We start from the raw sequence: 16960 nt of genomic DNA on the forward strand, positions 1-16960 counted from the left end.
TGGGATGTTTTATATCCGGGTCTGAGCGTTGGGGGGAAAACGGGTCACAGACTCCGCCCCCGGCAGCGGGGAGACAAACCCCAGCGCGGGGGCGGGGTGAGGGCCCCGGGGATTTTACGGACGCTCCAGCGCACGCGGGCAGTGACGGTTCCCCCTCACACGGGCCGCAGGGAGCCCGGGAGGGGCGGCAGTGGGGAGGGGCAGGTGCGAGACACGGACACACACTCACCCCCCCCCAACGGGGGGTTTCCCGCCCGCCCCCCGCTACGGAGGCCGCACCGGGACCCCCCACCCCGCCCAGGGCGGGGGGGTGGTCTCGGGCCCAGGTGTCTGTTCCCCGCGCCCCGCTCGGCTCTTACCGGTTCTGCCGCGCGCCCGGACCCTCCCCCCGCAGCGGCCGGAAGTGACGCAACCCGCGGGGACGGGGAGGGTCACGTGACGGGGCCGGTGTAACGACAGAAACAGCCCCCGCTCCGGATTCGCTCCTTGGGCAGCACTGAGCATGCGCAGCCGAACGGAGCCTGCGCAGTAACCGCCGCTGTCGCCGCTGCCCGCTCTCTGCCCTCACCGCTCCCGGCGCTTCGCTGCCCGCTCCGCGGGGGGGTGAAAAGCCCCGGGGGGCAAATCGCAGCGGGGGCTCAACCTCCCCATAGCCTGCAACCCCCCGCCCCCCAACTCCCCCCCCAGCCCGCGTGTCCCCCCTGCACCCCCATCCCCTGCCCCAGCTCAGAGCCTGCCCCCCTCACTCACCCTCCCCATAGCCTGCACCCTCCTGCCCCAACTCCCCAGCCCGCGTGTCCGCACCCCTGCACCCCATCCCCTGCCCTAGCTCAGAGCCTGCCCCCTCACTCAACCTCCCCATAGCCTGCAACCCTCCCGCCCCCAACTCCCCAGGCCCGCGTGTCTGCACCCCTGCACCCCATCCCTGCCCCAGCTCAGAGCCTGCCCCCTCACTCAACCTCCCCATAGCCTCCACCCCTCCCGCCCCAACTCCCCCGAGCCTGTGTGTCTGCACTCCCCCTGCCCCCCATCCCCTGCCCCAGCTCAGAGCCTGCACCCCTCACTCAACCTCCCCATAGCCTGCAACCCTCCCGCCCCCCAACTCCCCCAGCCCGCGTGTCCCCTGCACCCCATCCCTGCCCCAGCTCAGAGCCTGCGCCTCACTCAACCTCCCACAGCCTGCAACCCTCCCGTCCCCCAACTCCCCCGAGCCCGCGTGTCCGCACCCCTCTGCACCCCTATCCCTGCCCCAGCTCAGAGCCTGCACCCCTCACTCAACCTCCCCATAGCCTGCAACCCCCAACTCCCCGAGCCCGCGTGTCGCACTCCCTGCACCCCATCCCCTGCCCCAGCTCAGAGCCTGCCCCCTCACTCAACCTCCCCATAGCCTGCAACCTTCCCGCCCCAACTCCCTCCCAGAGCCCGTGTGTCCGCACCCCCTGCACCCCATCCCTGCCCCAGCTCAGAGCCTGCACCCTCTCTCAACCTCCCCATAGCCTGCAACCCTCCTGCCCCAACTCCCCTGAGCCTGCGTGTCTGCACCCCTGCACCCCCATCCCCTGCCCCAGCTCAGAGCCTGCCCCCTCACTCAACCTCCCCATAGCCTGCAACCTCCCGCCCCAACTCCCCTGAGCCTGCGTGTCTGCACCCCTGCACCCCATCCTCTGCCCCAGCTCAGAGCCTGCCCCCTCACTCCACCTCCCCATAGCCTGCACCCTCCCGCCCCAACCCCGAGCCCGTGTCCGCACCCCTGCACCCCATCCCTGCCCCAGCTCAGAGCCTGCACCCCTCACTCAACCTCCCCATAGCCTGCAACCCTCCCGCCCCCCCACTCCCTCCCAGAGCCCGCGTGTGCGCACCCCCTCCTGTACCCCAATTCCCTGCCCCAGCTCAGAGCCTGCACCCCTCACTCAACCTCCCCATAGCCTGCAACCCTCCTGCCCCCCAACTCCCTCCCCGAGCCTGCGTGTCCGCACCCCCCCTGCACCCCAATCCCTGCCCCAGCTAAGAGCCTGCACCCCTCACTCAACCTCCCCCTAGCCTGCAACCCTCCCGCCCCCCAACTCCCTCCCAGAGCCCACGTGTCCCCTGCACCCCAATCCCCTGCCCCAGCTCAGAGCCTGCACCCCTCACTCAACCTCCCCACAGCCTGCAACCCGCCCGCCCCAACTCCCTCCCAGAGTCTGCACCCCAAACAGGGCCGGTGTAACGGCACATTGCGAAACCCTCGCGTTTTGCTACTAGTTGCATTTTCTGCCGCACAACGTGACCATCTGGCTCCTGCTCAGGACTTGCTGCCGCCTGGTCCATGGGGTTGCGAATCAGGAGGGACAGGGTTTGTGGTCGAAAACACTCACATTCTGCTTCCTCCTGGCTAATGTGCCACATTGACCTATTGGATGAGTGAGGCGCACTCTTTCACTCGTTTGTGTGATATTGATATAAACTGGGACCATATAGAACATGGTTTGCAACCAAGGCCCTGTAGTGGCACCAAATCTTAGGTAAAGGTGGTCATATACGGTGGCTAAGACCAGGTTATGGGTTGGTGGTTATGATTATGCTGTCTGTATCATTTTGTAGTTGAAGTTATAAGTATTGGCTCTGTACTGTCTGTATTTTGTATTTGTGCTCTGCTTCTGGGTGACACCGCAGACAAGTTGGTGTTAGCTCTGATAAGTTCACTTGATGGCCTATTAAGGACCATCAGCTACACAACTGACCCATGGAGAGAAGGCAGACACGCCTTGTGACTCAGCAAAGTATGCAGGGACTGGCCCATGTGACTCGAGACTCCATTTTGCTGTAATGTTCCACAGTAAGGACAAAGAGGTTCTTACACCTGGAAAAACCTATATAAGGCTGATGCCTCATCTCCATCTTGTCTTCAGTCCTGCTTGTTACCTCTGGGGGGATTTTGCTAGGAAATGAAGCTCTACACAAGGGACTAGTGACCCAGCGGGGGATGTTCTCCAGAGACTTGATTTGAACCTGCAGTTTACTCCATCACTTTACAAGCCTGAACTAAGAACTTTGCCATTACTGTATGTAATTGATTCAATTTAACCAATTCTAGCTCTCATCTCTACCTTTTTCCCTTTATGAATAAACCTTTAGATTTTATTTTCTAAAGGATTGGCAACAGCGTGATTTGTGGGTAAGATCTGATGTGTATATTGACCTGGGGCTGGGGCTTGGTCCTTTGGGATCGAGAGAACCGTTTTCTTTTATTGGGGTGTTGGTTTTCATAACCATTCATCCCCAGGACGAGTGGGTCTGGTGGTGATACTGGGAGACGGGAGTGTCTAAGGAAATTGTTTGTGTGACTTGTGTTACCCAGTGGGGTGAAACCAAAGTCCTTTTTGTCTGGCTGGTTTGGTTTGCCTTAGAGGTGGAAAATCCCCAGCCGAGGGCTGTAACTGCCCTGTTTGAGCAATTTGTCCTGAATTGGCACTCTCAGTTGGGTCCCGCCAGAACCGCCTCGTCACAATGTGAATAAGTGAAAAGGGAGGTAAGGTTTGGGGGTACAGAGGACGCCCCTGACACCAAGGTGATAACCAGAGTGGCCCCTTTCATTTTTTCCACTGGCTTCCTCCTTGATTATTTCCAATGACTTGGCTGCCTATGCACCCGTCACTGGTCCAGGGATGGTTGTGCACCTATCACTGGTCCGGGGATGGTTGTGCCCCTGTCACTGGTCCGGGGATGGTTGCAAATCTGGAGGGATGGGGTTTGTGGTCAAAAATGCTCACGATCTGCTTCCTCCTGGCTAATGTGCCAAATTGACCTATTGGATGAGTGAGGCGCGCGCTTTCCCTTTTTTGTGTGTGAATACGTGAAAAGGGAGGTAAGGTTTGGGGGTATGGAGAATGCCCATGATGAGACCACTTTCTTTTTTTAAATCTATTTTTATAATTTTATAATTTGCATTATATATATGGACACAAATACAGAGAATATTTTTTTCAAGTAAAAACATGTTTTATTAAATTCTGATTATACATAATGCAACCCAATGAAATATAGTTTTATGTTTTGAACAAGAGGTATTTAAACTATGTGTTTTTCTATGGGTTTTTTTGGGGGGGTAATGAAGTGAACTATGCACATTTCTTGCAGTTGTACTCTTTCTTCTCATCTGTCAGGTTTTCTTGATTGGTTCCTTCTGCAATGCAGGGTATATGTGCCCACCTCTTGCAAGAATCACACTGGACCTTTGATAAATAACAATTAAGAAATGAAATCACAGAAGTTATAATGTTACACATACTTAGCATTCACTCATGCTATTCCTTCCACATGGGAGCGTTACCTAATATATGACTATCAGCATGAAGAAAAGGATTACTGCTGTGGAATTTTTACAGGAATCATGATCCTTAACCAGTTTATGGCATATATTTCTCATTCAATACTATGTTTCTTACCATCGTGCAATCCTCATTTTCTTTTTCACAGTTGATACAGTTGCAGTATATGCAGTAGTCCTCCACGCTTTCTAAAAAATAATTATAGTGTTATGAAATGATGAATATGGTATGACCAACACTGAAAATGCAAACCTTGATTTATTACTTGTCAATATTTTAATGCAGCCAATGGTTTGAACTTTTTTTTTATTTTTGGGGAATCATATTTTCTCAAATTTTTACTTTACTGCACCTGTATCTTAAAATGCAAATTTCATTCAACTGGTCGATCGATAGCAATAATTCACCCCATTCAAATTTTTGTGTACTTAAAGATATTATTGATTCATAGTCACCATTAAATAACCAAACCTGTGAGATATCCCACTTCAGGGGTGTTACGATAACTGTCTACTATGTGACAAAGTTCCACTCTTCATGTTATCTTCACATGTGCCTAATGAGTCCACAATACATGGAAGAAAGTAATTACCTGACTCCTTCATTAGAAGAATTGCTATATGTCTTCTAAATGCAGTATTAGCCTCTTGTGTTGTTTCTACCGCACTGATGTCTTTATGCTGCAAATACGTTTCTGCAAACTACCAACACAGATATTTAGAATACACATAAGTAACAGAGGTGAAAGTGGGCCAGTCCAGTGTACCGGTAAGAACTGGCCACTGGTTCTGGCCCGTACATGGCTGACATTACACTTCCGCTGTGGCAGTGCTTTATGCTTTAACGGCGCTGCCCCCTTTATCCCATCGCCCCCGCATCAGCAGCCCAGCCATAGGGTCCGGCAATGCTGTTGAACGCTCCTGGCAGGGCTGCCTACAGTGGGGGAGCGAAAGGGGCTCTGGGCTACGGTGATTTACAAGCACCTGGTGCTCCTGGCCACTGCAGCAGCAGCAGCTGTCAGGAAGGGCTGGCTGGTAGAATCTGGTCCTCCCAGCACCACACCTTCCACTGGAGACCCCATCCCTTCTTGGGGCCAGAAGCGCACCCCGTACACCCTGGCAAGGACACCGGTGCAGTGCCCACTGGTAATCTCTGGCATTTACTTTCAACATGGATAAGTAAACATACACAACCAATATTAATGGCAATTTGGTATTCAATACCTTTAAGATGAGTGGTCCGCAGTTGTGGCCATCACTTTGTCTGGGATGCAGAACGATTTTACTGTTCCAATCAGATGAGGATTTACTAGTTAATCGTTTGATGAAGTTTTTGAAATTTTTAGAGAGTACATTAGCAGACTGCATAAATGAGCTTTGCTTTCCTTTTTTCCCCCCTCTGGTTTCTGGACATAGATAAAAATCCATTCTCTCTCTTTTTAATTAGTAATTGAAATGACTTATTGCTCACATATATACACACTTGTTTTCATATTATTGTCTCACACTTACACAATGTATCACCTGATTTGCTGTGCCCCATGTTGATAATACATTCTCAAACATGCGACATGCCACTGTTTCGTGTCCACATTCTGTGAAGTCTTTCCCCAGAGTCAAGTCACACAAGTTCACTCAAAGTCCATTATTAAGCATATTCAGTAGAAGTACATGCTGTTTCAATGTTTACTTGTAGCTAACAGGAAGATATTAGTCTCACTATTGTTACATTCCCTTTAAAAAAAATTCAGTGGAACAGTTAATGTCCAATGTAAAAGTAAGTATCTAATAAATCACCTCCAATTCCTCAGGCATGTTCTTTCATATCTGATCTCATCACACAAGGGGTCAATTATTAACAATTCCTTTTTTTCATCAAGGTTATCTGTAAGTTTCAATATATTCACAAATTTTATTGATAATGAGATTTTTTCAAAAACTTTATACTGATTTATCAACAATCATTATGCAATTAACATATTGTCGTTTGTAATGTCTCAGTAACACACAAGATATAAGCATATTGTGAAATCAATCAATTCTTTACAGAATGTATTCTTCCAGGATACATGAACAACATAAAGTGACAGTAGCAATTTTTTATAACATTCACATTCCTCTTTCCTTTGCATGCACTGAACTCACTGAAAACCCACAACAAGGAAAATTATAGTACAATATAAAGCATCTTACCGCAATAACCCAATGACCTGGTGTGTGGTAAGGAAGCAATAATATATCATTTTGAAGTAATTCACTCTGTTTATTTAAAAAATTAGAAATTCAATTATAGTTTCCAGTGAAGCAAACCATGAAATATACATTATACTGTATTTCCCAAATTCATTACATGTATTACTATTAGACTACTCCTCCACATCAAACATACCACTACGTTTGCTGTTTCACACTGTGTTTAACTCACTGAATTAAATTGTGCTTTTCTCATGCTATGTATGAAAGTGTGTTAGCATTCCCCACTCCCAGCCCTATGCATGCTGGCTTGGGAATATCACTACTGTAGTGTCAGCTTTTAAGAGAGCTTCACATGCAGAGCCGTAACTAGGGATTTTTGCACACAAGGCAAGGAACAGAGGCAGCATGTCCGGCTCTTCCCTATTGGAGGGAAGGATCCACCAACGAATTTCTGCAAAAGAGCCATATGTGCCACCCCTCTCCATTGCTGACGACCAGCGGCAACTCGGCAACGAGTCCCCCAGTCCCTCTCAGAGGGAAGGACTTGCTGCCGAATTGCCGCTGAAGGAGAGACTTTCTGAGCCCCTCACTTTCCGTGCCCGAGGCAAGTGCCTCGCTCGCCTTGCCCTTGTTACGGCAATGTTCACATGCACCACGTCTAGTATTACGGTAAGTTAAAACAAGGTACAGTACATTGGGACATTAATGCTCTATTACAGTGTTTGCATTAACATATTAAAAGCTATAACACTGAACAGACTAGTTAGGGCCGGCTGTAGGAAGTTTGGGGCCCACCCAATTCAAACATTTTGGGGGCCCCAGCAGGGATGACTTTTAAAAAAAGGAAAACAAGGTTAAAAAAAAGCCTTTCCTTTCTTAGCAACCGGTTCCCTATAAAAAGTTCTGATGTAAGGGATGTGCCAGAGTATGCATTTTTGGTACCAATAGGGTTACCATATGTCCATATTTAAAAATTCCTCCCGGACAGCAATTCAAGAATCAAAAAGTCTGACATGTCTGGGAAAATACGGCTGTATGTTAACCCTACCTACAGTTCTTTTTTACAAAGATGGGCCTGAACTAGAAATGACTCCGCTTCACATGTGTGGGTCCCCGCCACTCCCTGGGAGTGTGCTAAGGTGACCACATGTCCCGATTTTATAGAGACAGTCCCAATTTTGGGGTCTCTTTCTTATATAGGACCCTATTAACCTCCACCCCATCCCGATGTTTCACACTTGCTATCTTGTCACCCCAGGGTGTGCACATGTGTGGGTCCCAGCTGCTCTCTTCTCCCATCATTGAAGCAGGTATGCAGGGTTACTGCCCAGGGAATTACAGGGCACCAGTGGACATGGGGCTGGCTGCAGGCAGGGCAAGGGGTGCAGCAATGGCTGGAGACGGGGGGGGGGTGGGCTGCTGGCTTCAAGCAGGGCCATGGCGGGGGGGGGTGCGGCATAGATTGGCAGTGCTGAAGACAGAGAAGTGCAGGAATGGCTGGCTTCAGGCAGGAGGGTGCAGCAGGGGTTGGCTGGAGACAGGGCAGGGAGTGGTTGGCTGGAGACAGGGCAGGGGGTGCAGGGGCAGGGGGTGTGGGTACAGGGGGTACAGACCACCCGGTATGGTAAGTGCTCCCTCCCCCTCCTCTCTCCCCCACCAGGGTAGCAGCAGCCGCCTGGGGCTCCCCTGCTTCCACAGCCCTGGCCATGTACACAGCTGCCGGAGCCCTGGGGGAGCGGCGGGGCTCCAGGGGCTATTTAAAGGGCTGGGGCGATAGAAGCAACGGGAGCCACAGACTTTTTAAGTAGCCCACAGATCCCCACAGCCCTACCCCAGGGCTCCAGCAGTGTGGCTGTGGTGGCAATTTAAAGGGCCCCCAGGCCCTTTAAATTGTCCCCTGGAGAAGCCGGGCCACCCTGGTACAGTGCACCGACTCTTGCCAATACACCGAACCGGGGCTTGGGTGCGGGACCCTCTTAGGGGCAGGGCCCGATTCAGGGGAATTGGTTGAATTGGCCTAAAGCCAGCCCTGCCAGTATATCCAGGACATTACTAGCACACTTTTCCCCCACCAATACCTAGTAGTTGCACTGTCTTCTCCCATAGCTACTTACGTTGCAGCTTTATTGTTAAAACTAAATTGGGAAGAAAGACGACTGATTCAGAACTTGTTTAATGGTTACTTTATTGCTAAAGGGTGTAGTGGGGTGTAGACTTGGAGAGAGGAAGGTTTCTATGATGTAGGCAAGATCAAGTATTTTATCCAAAACCAGAATACGAATGGTGCTGGTCTTCTTGGTGTCTGACCTTGAGCTATTGTCAAAAGTTTTCCTTATATTTTGGTTGAGGATTCCATTGATAAAGGGATTGGCCTCCAATACCTGGTTGTAGGACTCTTCCACGGTGTATTCTTCTTCTTGGGTTGCCCGGTCCTAATTATATTAAAGCATGTACTTTAGTCTTTGTTATTATCTGTTAAAACTCAGTAGCTTTTTATGAAGGCAGGAGTAAGATAAAAGTAGCTGCAATAATTTCATACTTAACTAACACTGAAAATGTACATAATTTAAATCAGACTCCTAATCTTAATTTTTGCTTAATAAATAAATCCATAAGAAAAGTATGTTGGGAAACTGCTATAGGGAAGTGCACTTCTCCTATATAGGTCAAAAGGATCCTATCTGTCTGAAACTGGCTGCTCTTTCTTTCTTTGATCTGCAGAGTCACTGATGCTTTTCAGACATCAGTTGTGGGTACAGGAGGGTTTCATCTCTTGGCACCAGCTACTGTTCTCCTTTCTTGTTGTACTGATAGTGGGTGGGTGTGTCTCACCTTTCTTTAAAATCATATATGCTAGGGACAGTCTTGTCCTCTTCTCCTCTCCTGATGTCAGTGTAGATGCAGGCAGTGCAAAATGTACTACAGTCATATAGTATTTCAAATGCAAAGCTGCATTTAAATGATCTGAGGTTTGAAGAACAATGTGAAACTAGCTGTTTTATGGGATGGCTCAATTTCATTCCTGTAGTAACATAACTGGTGATAGGAAAGCAGGGAGAGAGAGAGGTGTGTGCTCTGCAGGGCTGCTGGCCACGGGGCCAATGGGTGTGAGTGGGCTGGGTAGGATCTCAGGAGTCACGTCTCAGGGATCTGCCCCACTCCCCAGCACTGCTCCAGCTCTGAGCTGTCTCCACTACCTGGGACCTGTGGGGCCCCACCTGCCTCCCCGGGGCAAGAGCCACCTGGGACCAGTGCAGAGGCTGGGCCAGTCTCAGCCACTCACAGGGAACAGTGGGGGCAGGGGGAGGCTCAGCTGGGTCCTGAGGGAGCCTGGCCCGGGTAGGCTCTGCTCCTGCTCCAGCCTAGCTGCTTCCACCACTCCCAAGAGGCCGGAGTTCTCCTGCCCCAGGACCAGCTCTGGCTGCGCTGCCAGCTCAGCCTGGCAGACACAGTCACCTCCCATCTGGGCCAGCTACTGTGGCTGGGGGTTAGGATGTGGGAGAGTAGGTCTCTAGTGGGTCTGGGGGGTGCTGGGCAGGGGGGTCTGTGGGGGTCGCTGGGTGGTGCGGCGCTGGGCGTAGGGAGCTGGAGGGGTGCTGGGCAGGGGGTCGGTGGGGGTCTCTGGGTGGTGTGGCGCTGGGCGTAGGGAGTTGGAGGGGCGCGGGGCGGGGGGTGTGGGGGGGTCTCGGGGTGGCACGGCGCGGGGCGTAGGGAGTCAGCGAGGTGCCGGGCAGGGGGTTTGTGGGGGTCTCTGGGTGGTGCGGCAGTAGTGGGCGTAGGGAGTCGGAGGGTGCCGGGCAGGGGTTTGTGGGGTCTCTGGGTGGTGCGGCGCTGGGCGTAGGGAGTCGGAGGGGTGCCGGGCAGGGGGTTTGTGTGGGTCTCTGGGTGGTGCGGCGCTGGGCGTAGGGAGTCGGAGGGGTGCTGGGCAGGGGGTCGGTGGGGGTCTCTGGGTGGTGCGGCGCTGGGCGTAGGGAGTTGGAGGGGCGCCGGGCAGGGGGTTTGTGGGGGTCTCTGGGTGGTGTGGCGCTGGGCGTAGGGAGCCGGAGGGGTGCCGGGCAGGGGGTAGCATGGTGCAGCATGGGCCCGCCCCCAAGGGGAAGAAGTACGATGGCAGAGCAGGGCTGGGCTGGACAGTGTGGGTCTGGCAGCTCCCGGTTTGTAAACAGGGCCCTTGTACTGGGCTGGGTGGAGTGGGGCTGTCCCTGCCGTGCCATGACCCATCTCCCATTGCCCCCGGCCAGCCCCTCGCTCTGAGGACTCTGCCCTCTGCCCCCATTTCCCCCATGGGGGCCCACAAATATGTTTAGCACCGGGCCCACAAAAGGTTAATCTGGCCCTGTTTGGGGTGCAGGCTCGGGAGGAGTTGGGGGCAGGAGGGTGCAGGCTATGGGGAGGTTGAGTGAGGGGGGCAGGCTCTGAGCTGGGGCAGAGGATGGGGGTGCAGGGGGGGCAGACACGCAGGCTCAGGGGGGGAGTTGGGGGGCAGGAGGGTTGCAGGCTATGGGGAGGTTGAGAGAGGGGTGCAGGCTCTGAGCTGGGGCAGGGGATGGGGGTGCAGGGGGGTGCAGACACGCGGGCTCTGGGAGGGAGGTGGGGGGCGGGAAGGTTGCAGGCTATGGGGCGGTTGAGTGAGGGGGGCAGGCTCTGAGCTGGGGCAGGGGATGGGGTGCAGACACATGGGCTCGGGGGGGCGGAGTTGGCAGCTCGGCGCTGCACCAGGGGAAGGGGCTGCGGGGGTTTCACACAGACAGACACTTTCCCACAGTCCCAGGGCGGGAGGCAGAGTCGAGGGGGTCTGGCCGGTGTGTCCCGCACTCGGGCTCCAGGCCGGAGCAGGGGCCGCCCCGCAGCGCTGGCACAGACCAAGCGGCGCTGTGGGGTCGGAGCTTGGACAGGCGGGGGGGGGGGAGGCCGGTGCCTGGAGCCCCGGGACCCCGCCCCCCTACACCCCCCGGGCTGATGCTGCAGAACTGAGACAGCCGGTGCCCCCCACAACCCCAACCCCCCCCCAGATTTGGGAGACCAGCAGGTAGCTCGTCCTGAGGGGCCCGTTTCCCCCTACCCCCTCCCTAAACAGGGGTTTTGTCCCCGCACAGGGTCTGGCAGCGTCTCCCCCCTCCCAGCTTAACCCCCACCCCCGATTTTTCCCCTTCAGCCCCTCCTGCCGCTACCTGCAGCAGCTTGATCCCCTGGCCAGTAAATTTCTGCCCGCTTGGACCTTGGCAGCCCCACTGCGATTTGCCCCCTTGGTGTTTTACCCCGAAGAGGAGGCAGCAAATCATAAGTAGAAGTGAGGGCAGTGGCAACAGCAGAGATTACTGGGCATGCTCCGTTCGGGTGCGCATGCTCAGTGCAGCCCAAGTAGCAAATCTGGAGCAGGAGCTGTTTCTGTTGTTACATCGGCTTGCTGCCTAGAACTAAGAGGGAAGGAGAAAACTCGAAAGAGGTTCCTCCTGGCACTCACGTCTGTGAACCCGAATACTCTCTCAGTCCTCAAAGAGAGACCTGGAGAAGGAGACTTGCTGCAGCAAAGCCACAGGGGTCTCTGAGGTTTCCCTGGCCCCTCGCCCCTGTCCTGCCTGGCTGATGTCAGCATCTCTGTGAGGTCACCACCTCCCCACCACCTTGGACCAATAGGCTGAGGTCCTGCCAAAAATCTTTGTGATGTCACTGCCACACCCCTCCCTTGCTGTGCTAATGTCCTGCCCCTGGCCAGGCACTTTTGAGGACTGAGAGAGTATTCATTTGAATTTTCTCCATGTCATCATGCAGGGATAAGGGGAAAAACAAACCTGAAGTTAAAAAAAAATGGTAATTTGTCTGAAATTTCCCAAAAAATCTGAGCTACATTTTGTCAAACAAAACTAATATGCAGGTATTAGATAGAAAACCCATATCACAGAGAGGTAGAAGACACTTTCAATTTAATTTAAAGTGAAATTCCAGACTAGGTTACATCTGATGTCTCAGAATCAGGATGAGAGATTCTCCCATGATCCACTGAAACCTGCTTCACCCAGCGCTTTCTCATGCATCCGACGAAGCGGGTATTCACCCACGAAAGCTCATGCTCCAAAAGTCTGATAGTCTATAAGGTGCCACAGGATTCTTTGCTGCCTTTACAGATCCAGACTAACACGGCTCCCCCTCTGATACCTCTCTCATTAGTGTTATTTACAGGAGTTTTAGCACCTTCATAACGGGAGAAAAAACAGCCGACCTTCCCAGAAGCAGCTTTGCCATTGAGGGAAAAGGGGATTTGAACGGTGCTTGGGATCCATTTGAAATCCCCTTCCAAGTCTGACACTTTCGTCTCCTGCCAGACTGACTCTGATTTAGGATCAAAGACGTACAAGCACCATTCCCAAGCATGGACAGCCAAGAACATGACCCCACCAGACACGTTGGGAAGTGAAGGAATACGAAGGGGTGAACTGTGCATGGCTCAGGCACAAGGTAACAGTTCTGGGGTGATGGGGAAGGATGGAATGTCTGAGTCGCCCCATCTCCTTCCAGTGCCACAGAGCCTAAAATGACCCTTATTTCCCTGACACTGCTCCAGCTCTTCTTCATATTTAAATATATTTTAAATGAGAAAAAAAAGTCAACAAAATAACTGCTGTTCTGCACAATCCAGGGTAATGTGAGAACAACTGGGAATGAGACAATGTCTCCTCAAAGAGGAACTTGATGTCTCTAACACTAACTTTGCACTGGGAGGAGGAGTATAAATGTAAATCTCCAGGTTTGTTTAGAAAAGGAAATGTGATGATGGTTAGCTCAGACAGGAGGAAATGTGCAAGATAACTCCACCGACTATCCATGGCCCATGTCTTTAGTGCAAGAATAGTTCTCTTTTTACATCAGGAAAGTGAACTCAAGCTAGCTAACTCCATGACAACCACAGTGATGAGACCCAGGTAGATTTTACCTGGGGTGATGACATTCCTGGTAGAAAGGACACACGCTCCAATGACTCACAGGACAATGGAGTTGATACAAAGGACCACAGGATCCACCCCAAAGACGGGCGAGCTTCAAAAGTGGGCAACTCATGTATGGGAGCTGAGGAACTACAGTGTGCAAAAGATGCAAACAGCCTTAACACTCACTACTGTCAACAGAATTAAAGAAAAAATCTCCTGACAGCTCTAGAGAAGGTTTTTATGAAGTTTATCTCCTCTACGGATTCTCTGATGTTTAGAAAGGCCTGAACTATGAGTAAAGCTTTTCCCACACTCGCAGCATTCATATGGTCTCTCTCCAGTGTGGACTCTGTAATGTGTAACAAGGGTTGAGCTCCGAGAGAAGCTTTTCCCGCACTCACTGCATTCATAGGGTTTCTCTCCTGTGTGGACTCTCTGGTGAGAGATAAGAGAGAAGAGGTGAGTGAAACTTTTCCTGCACTCACTGCATTCATAGGGTCTCTCTCCTGTGTGGATCCTCTGATGCACAGTAAGGTGTGAGCTCCGAGAGAAGCTTTTTCCACACTTGCAACATTCATAGGGTCTCTCTCCTGTGTGGACTCTCTGGTGAGAGATAAGGGAGGAGAATTGACTGAAACTTTTCCCGCACTCACGGCATTCATAAGGTCTCTCTCCTGTGTGGATCCTCTGATGCATAGTAAGGTTTGAGCTCCGAGAGAAGCTTTTTCCACACTCGCAACATTCGTAGGGTTTCTCTCCCGTGTGCGTTGTCTGATGAGAGATAAGGGCTGATCTCTGAGTGAAGCTTTTCCTGCACTTGCAGCATTCGTAGGGTCGCTCTTCTGTGTGGATTCTCTGATGAGAGTTAAGGGTATATCTCTGAGTGAAGCTTTTCCCGCACTCACAGCATTCATAGGGTCTTTCTCCTCTGTGTATTCGCTGATGCCTACTAAGGGCTGAGGTACGATTGAAGCTTTTCCCACACTCACAGCATTCGTAGGGTCTCTCTTTTGTGTGGATTATCTCATGTCGAATAAGGGCTGAGTGGTAATGGAAGTTTTTCCCACACTCACTACATGTATTCTCTCGCTTTTCTGTGAGGATTTTCTCCTGGGACGTAGTTTCCTTGAGGTCCCTGTGAGTTCCCTGACAATCAATGGGTTCATCCACTCTCTCCTCTGAGTGGTTTCCCTGCTCTCTCTCTGGTCTGGGGTAACTTTCACCAGCTTTTCCCTGCTCACGGGAGCTGGACACGCTTCCTTTGGCTCTTCGCAGTAATTCCCCATGCGCTTTGGCGAGCTCAGCATCTTCCTGGTGAGGATTCTGCTCCTCGCTCTCCCTCACCACCCCATCACCTGCTAGAAGAGAGGAGAAATCTCAGAATTGGGGATGGAAAGGCAGAGAACAAACCCAAGTAAGTGCTGGAGAGACAGAAAATAAAAATCAGGGACTCAACTCCCCCTAACTCTTCCCCACAGGGGACAGTGGAGGGGATCAATTCTGCTCCCCACCCAGGACCGGCCTTTAGGGGGGGCCGTACGGGTGCCCCACCCAAGGGGGTGCCGGGCGCAGGGTTTGGATTCCCACCTGACCTGCTTCCGAGAGGCTCGCTGGGCTGATGAAAGCGGCACAGGGAGGCAGATAAGCAGCTGCGTGGGGGAGTGGGAGAGACCTGAGCTGCAGGGGGAAATTGGACGACCAGCCATCAGAGCCAGGTGACTGCTCTGGAGCAGAGGGGCCCCTCTCCGCCCTGCTCCACGTGTGCAGCTGCTGCTGTTCCTGTCTCCCCACCCCTCGTTCACCCCCGGAGTCACCCCGTCCACCCCTGACTGGGAGCATCCTCCTGACTGCTCTGCAGGGGGGAGGTGCTGATTGATGGCGGGGTGATCCCCTCCCCCCAACCCACTGAGCTGGGGTGACGGGACAGGGGGAATCTGTGTGTGCTGCTGCCTCTCTGGGGCCGGAGCTGCCGGCAGCTGCTTGTGTCTGAACAAGCCTAGTTCAGGCTCCTGACCCTGGGAACTTTCTTAAAGAGACAGCGCGCTCACTCACTCAGGCACATACTACCTTCACACACACAGACACACCAGGGCTCCCTGCATCCAGGTCATTTCCCCACCTGGGCTGTGCTGAGACATCAGGAGCAGCTGCTCTCCTGCCCTCCCCTTACACAGCCTGCAGGGAAGGTGACCTGGGTGCAGGAAGCCCTGACGTCGCTCCTTGCTCCCCTCTCCCAGCCCCCCAGGGCTGTGTGGGGCGGGGGAGCAGCAGTCCAGTGGGGGAGCGAGCAGCAATGCCAGCTGCTTTGTGCATCCAGGTCAGGTTCCCACTTGGGTGCAGAAGGGGGATGCCGGGGTTAGAGGCAAAGGGGGCACAGTGCAAGGGTTGAGGGCACAGGAGAGTGGTGCAGGGGGTAGCAGTGAAGTGCTGCATAGAACCATAAAATATCAGGGTTGGAAGGGACCTCAGGATGTATCTAGTCCACCCTCCTGCTCAAAGTAGGACCAATTCCCAACTAAATCATCCCAGCCAGGGCTTTGTCAAGCCTGACCTTAAAAACCTCTAAGGAAGGAGACTCCGCCTCCCTAGGGAACCCATTCCAGTGCTTCACCACTCTCCTAGTGCAATAGTTTTTACTAGTATCCAACCTAGTCCTCCCCCACGGCAACTTGAGGTCATTACTCCTTGTTCTGTCATCTGTTACCACTGAGAACAGTCTAGATCCATCCTCTTTGGAACCCTCCTTTAGGCACTTGAAAGCAGCGATCAAATCCCCCCTCAGTCTTCTCTTCTGCAGACTAAACAATCCCAGTTCCCTCAGCCTCTCCTCATAAGTCATGTGCTCCAGCCCACTAATCATTTTTTGTTGCCCTCTGCCGGACTCTTTCCAATTTTTCCACATCCTTCTTGTAGTGTGGGGCCCAAAACTGGATACAGTACTCCAAATGAGGCCTCACCAATGTCGAATAGAGGGGAACGATCTGCTGGCAATGCCCCTATTTACAGCCAAAATGCCGTTGCCAAGAAGGCTAACAAGGGCACACTGTTGACTCAGCCAGCTTCTCATCCACTGTAACCCCAGGTCCTTTTCTGCAGAACTGCTTCCTAGCCATTCGGTCCCTAGTCTGTAACAGTGAATGGGATTCTTCTATCCTAAGTGCTGGACTCTGCACTTGTCCTTGTTGAACCTCATCAGGTTTCTTTTGGCCCAATCCTCTAATTTGTCTAGGCCCCTCTGTATCCTATCCCTACCCTCCAGCGTATCTATCACTCTTCCCAGTTTAGTGTCATCTGCAAACTTGCTGAGAGTGCAGTCCACGCCATCCTCCAGATCATTAATGATTGCGGCACAGGAGTGGGGTGCAAGGGCTGGGGCTAGGGGGCACAGTGCAGGGGTTAGCGGCTCAGGAGGGGGCAGGTGTTGGGGTGCACGAGGAGGGCAGAGGTTAGGAATGAAGGGGTGTAGGGATTAGGGGTGCAGGAGGGGGAGCAGGCATTTGGGGCAAAGGGACACAGTGCAGAGGTTGGG

The 16960-nt window shown here is 52.7% G+C and overlaps 1 pseudogene; it reads right to left on the bottom strand.

Moving 5' to 3' along the window:
* LOC120381498 overlaps window positions 1-16960 on the bottom strand; it is a 384534-nt pseudogene that overhangs the window by 231759 nt on the left and 135815 nt on the right.

The sequence above is a fragment of the Mauremys reevesii genome, linkage group 14 (genome assembly GCF_016161935.1).
Source record: "Mauremys reevesii isolate NIE-2019 linkage group 14, ASM1616193v1, whole genome shotgun sequence".
Lineage (NCBI taxonomy): Eukaryota > Metazoa > Chordata > Testudines > Geoemydidae > Mauremys > Mauremys reevesii.